This window comes from Colobus angolensis, unplaced genomic scaffold (genome assembly GCF_000951035.1).
Source record: "Colobus angolensis palliatus isolate OR3802 unplaced genomic scaffold, Cang.pa_1.0 Scaffold175, whole genome shotgun sequence".
In the NCBI taxonomy this organism is placed as follows: Eukaryota; Metazoa; Chordata; class Mammalia; order Primates; family Cercopithecidae; genus Colobus; species Colobus angolensis.
In genome coordinates, this window is record NW_012114877.1 from 1568442 (window position 1) to 1573270 (window position 4829).

The following is a 4829-nucleotide window of genomic DNA, read 5'->3' on the forward strand; positions in this document are numbered from 1 at the left end:
TAAGAGTTTATATTTTATCCAGAAGAAGGAGCAGGGGGAATTAAAGGATTTAAATAGGAGTCTGTTGTGATTAAATTTGGATTTTAGGAAGATCACCCTGAGATTGGTGGAAATATTGCCTGGAAGGGAGTGAGACTGAGGCAGGAAGACCAGCTGAGAGGAAATGGCAGTCATCTGGGCCTGGGACAACCAGGGATTGGACCAGGGCAGTCAAAGTGGGCTTGGAAGCCAGGGAGCAGAATTAAAATACATTGAGAGATTACACTTCATGGATGAATTCTATAGTTTGTTACTAGGGAAGTTTCTCTGAATGCGTACAGAGCTGCAGAAGAGCAGCAGAACCCACAAGGAGAAGGTGAAGGGTGATCCTGAGTGCGAAGCTGGCTAGTGGAGTTGCTTTGCTGCTACTGCCACTTGCCACTGATGATCGTTCTCCTCTTCCTTTGGGTGAGGAAGAAGGGGAGAATGCAGGTGGAGTGGTTCCAGTTAAAAAAAGAAGAAAAAAGGAAAAATAAAATACATATAAAGTTATCAGAAAATGGCAAGGATTTAGAGTAAATGCTTGGCTTTAGTTTTGGGCAAAGCAGAATACAGAAAAGCCACTAAACCAGGCAGGGGGATATTGGCTGAGTATTTGTTTTGGAGATATTACTTCAGAGATATTACTTCAAATATTATTACTTTTGAAGTTTTGTATCTGTCTAGTTGGAATTGAAGGAGGGACACCCCGGTATCGAGGTTCAGTAAGTGGCTAAAATATGAATCTGGAGCTCGGAAAAAAGCCTGAGCTAAAGACATAGATTTGACTGTTGTTTGTCATAGAAAGTAGAGCTAAACTGTAAGGGTGTAGGAAGATATTTAGGGAAGACACACAGAATGAAAAGGGAAAAGGACCAAGAACAAAGCCCTGGAGTGCATACTCACTTAAACACGTTTTTAAGGTAAAAAATTCTTATTATAAAAGTAATACAAATGAAAACAAATATTGAGAAAAGACAAAGTTATTTATTTACTGTCCTGCCATCCTACTACAACCACAGTGAGTAATTTGATTTACTTTGCCATCTTTTTATCCTATGCTGGATGTGTTATTTCAGTCATGATTACAGCCATTCATACGCGTTTGTATCTTGTAATTTTTATTTAATATAACATTTTCTCATGTTTTAAATAATATTCATTACTAATTTTCAAAGAGTACTTAATGTACCATTCATATATATCCTTTTATTGACTGCTTCCTGGACCAGAGGATGGCAAACAATGGTACCACATTTAGAAATAGTTTTATTGGGACACAGCCATGCCCATATTGTTTATATATTGTCTGTGGCTGCTTTGTGTTACATACAGCAGTGTTGACACGTTATAACTGAGACAGTATGGCCTGCAAACCCTAAAATACTTATTTTCTGATCCTTTATAGAAAAAGTTTGCTGACTCCTGACCTAAATTTTTAGGTGGTTTATATTTTGGGCTATTAAAAGTAATGCCACTTGGAACATCTTTGTGTTCTAAGATGCCTTCAAGATCTCCCTTGAGTGGTTATGGCTGAGGGAGGCAGTGAAGGGGGTAGACACCACAGTCTGCAGCCCCTCCTCTTCTAGCTCAGCGCAAGGCAGATGAGCTGCAGTTCTGACATTCCCACACACAATTGACTTCATGCCAACTTTTACTCTCCATGAGGTCCAGGTGAACCAAGAATGCTATATAAACTTGGATGTCATCTCCTGTCCCTCTTTCCATCATTTCTAAATACTTAGTGTGGGTGTCCATCCAGTCACTCTTGAGGGGCCTGTGAGGGAGCACAGCTGCTGTGAACACTGCCGGGGCACAGCCTGCTGCAGCTGGGGGTCAGCTCAGAATCTCCATGTTCCTCCATGCTGGCTAGTGCAGTGCTCCCAGAATACCCGCTGCTAATGAGAAGCAGGAGGAGCTGTCAGTAGACAGAGAAATCAAGGGCAGATGACAAGGGCAAAGAGCATGAGAGGTCACGGAAATCTGGGGTACGTTTCAATGAGAGAGGAATGGTGAACTGCCCCATGGAGGAGAAAGGTGAGCTGAAGACTGAAGATCTTCCACTGGATTTGTTAATGGAATTTTCTCTGGTGCCTTTGTCTGAACAATATTAGCAGAATTGAGGGACAGAAGCTTGATTACAGAGAACTGGAAAGTAAATGAAAGGTGGGAGAGTGAATTTAAAGTATTTGTATTGCTTGTTTGATTCTCAGCTCTCTCTCTCCTAGATTATAAGCTCAGAGGGAGCAGAGGTGACACTGACCTTGATCAACATTAAAACCCTAATACCAGCTGCTATGCCCAATCCATAGTAGGCATTTAATAAATATTTAGTGAATGAGAGGAGACACAGTGGTAGATAAGGACATTAAGTACAAGGGATACCAGGGAGGCTTTTTATTTCCTTACGTAAACTTGAGAAAAAAATAGAAGAGCTTGAAAATATACACAGAGCGAGGTTTCAGAGAAAGTATAAAAGGACAGACCTGCCTTAGATATTAAAGCACATATTTGGCCTTTCCTCCAGCTTTTCCTAAAAATCATCCAAAGGCAAAAAATGAATGCAAAAACTAAAAATATGAACTCCACTATGATTAAAGTAAGGAGCTGTAAATTCCCAAAGCAGTAACAGAGAAGGTAAGAATTGATAAGAATGGAGAGAGAGAATGTAGAGACTGTAGATCTCAAAGAGCCATCAAAGGTAAAAGGAGTACCCCTTGAGGTGCAAAACCCCAAACCCTCACTGCAACAGGGTACACAGATAAGGGGCAGAGGTGCTTCTGCACACTATTTGCTTTTAAAAATTGGAGGAAGCAGAGCCAAATGAGAAGTCACACTGAAAGGTTGTATGTAGAGAAAATGGACCATCTCTACGACATCAGGGGAGAAGAGAAAGTTGTTATTGTGAGAAAGAACCACCGCTGCCCATCATCACCATTCACAAAACCCTGGGGGATGAGGAATTCTAGCCAGGTTGGAGCCTGGCACTGATGTCTTCCCAGAAAGCACCTGCAAAGAATTGGTCTGAAAAAATTTATCTCTTTCAATAATGAAGAATCAAAAAGTGAAAATCCACCTAACTATGAACCACAGGGAAAGGGAAGAAGGAACAGAAAAAAATGTTAGACAAGAAATACTCATGAGAAAAATACTGCCTTGAAGCAGATAAACACTGCATATATATTGTGTGAACTGAAAATAATCAATAAAGCTACTGCTTTTATGAAACAGGAACTTCAGATATGTAAGACCCCAAGGAAAAGGTAGTGAGACATAGGAGATGATAAAATGTAAGCTGGAAGAACTCAACAAAGAAATTTAAGAAAAAAGTAAAACCATCACAGAAATGAAGGCAAAAGTGGAAAGAAAGCAAATGAGAATAGACAGTGCTCAAACATAGCAAAGAACATAGAGGGCCAACTAAGAAAGGAAGAAAAATAACAAGGAAAGAAAAAGAATGTGAAAAAGAATGAGAGAAAAATGCTGGTTGGAAGGAATTGGTAAAGAAGATTCAATGTACACAAAACCGTTTAAAAGATGCTTGTTCTCCTTCATAGTAAAAGAAGTGCACATCAAACATACACTAAGATCAGGACTTCTATTTTTAACAACATCACAAAAGCATAAGTAGATGCTACTCAGTGGCAACATGGATATTGCTTAGTGGTTTGAAGAGGAGCTTCTTCTGCAAGACTGGAGGGAAGAAAGCACAACTGGTTCAAATACAAGAATTTCATCAACTTCACCAGCTTTTCCTTCACAGGCCTATTTCTGCTGTAGAGAGGGAGTCAAGCACATCTGCTAGGGGAAAAGGTGGTGGATAGAAAAAAAGGAAGAAGGCTCATAAGAGTGTTGGAGAGTTGGAAAAACATCTGTGTGGAATGGAAGAAGGTGTTAATCTGAAAAGCAGTAGTGCAACGTGTCTCTGAGTCGCCGATCTGTGCAATGTGGTCTCCTACAGCTCGGCTCAGCTGTTTGTTTGTCTTCACAAAGGCTGGGGATTCCAACGTAAGTCAGATGGAGAGACAAAGGGACAAGAATGCTGGGAAAGAATCATGGAAGTGAAATGGAGGTGTTGAAGGAGGTTAGTGATCTATTGGATTTATTGGTTTCATTGGATTTCAGAAGCTGAATATTCCAAATCATAGACCTCTAGGAGAGGGGAGGGTCCATTATGCCCTGCCCTTCTTCCTTTCTTCAAGGTAGAAGACATGCTAATCTATTTGGCAGATTCCAGGGTACTGATGAGGCCACATTTACTCAGAGTGAAGTCAATTTGAAAAAAGATGTCAGTTCATGGATATGACTTACTCTCTTCTCTCTTCTACCCAAGTGACCAAAGTGTTTAGCTGACCAGCGTTTATTCTGTAGGATCAATGCCCATCTTTTCTTCATCTCTCTTTCTTGTCTATGCAACTTAAAAAGGTTAGCACTGTGGGCTCACACTCTGTCTTTTTCTTCTTTGTAGCTGCCTGGGATGTGGAGATATCCAAGATGCAGATTGGGCCTCATACTCTGCTTTAGTGTGAGGCTTACTAGCTCAGGGGGAAAAGGTGCTCCCCATGCTGTAGCCCAACCCAAGGTATTTGTTTCACAGGGTTTGGGGAAGGGTGGCCAAGACCACAAGTTGTTGGTAAATATCTTCTCTATAGAATGGACAGCTCTCTCCAACATCTAGCAGCAAGAAGAGTCTAAGGTGTGACTATGGGCATGACAGTCTGTAGAGAAGAGGGGCTGAAGGCCACTGGAGTAGGAGAAAAGATGAAGTTCCACCTCCTATTTTAGCTTCAGCAATATCAGAAGCACTTTTG

General features: G+C 40.9%; 1 pseudogene; it reads right to left on the reverse strand.

Moving 5' to 3' along the window:
* Window positions 1-1514: 1514 nt before the first annotated feature.
* LOC105509356 lies at window positions 1515-1882 on the reverse strand (annotated as a pseudogene).
* Between the last annotated feature and the right edge of the window lie 2947 nt (window positions 1883-4829).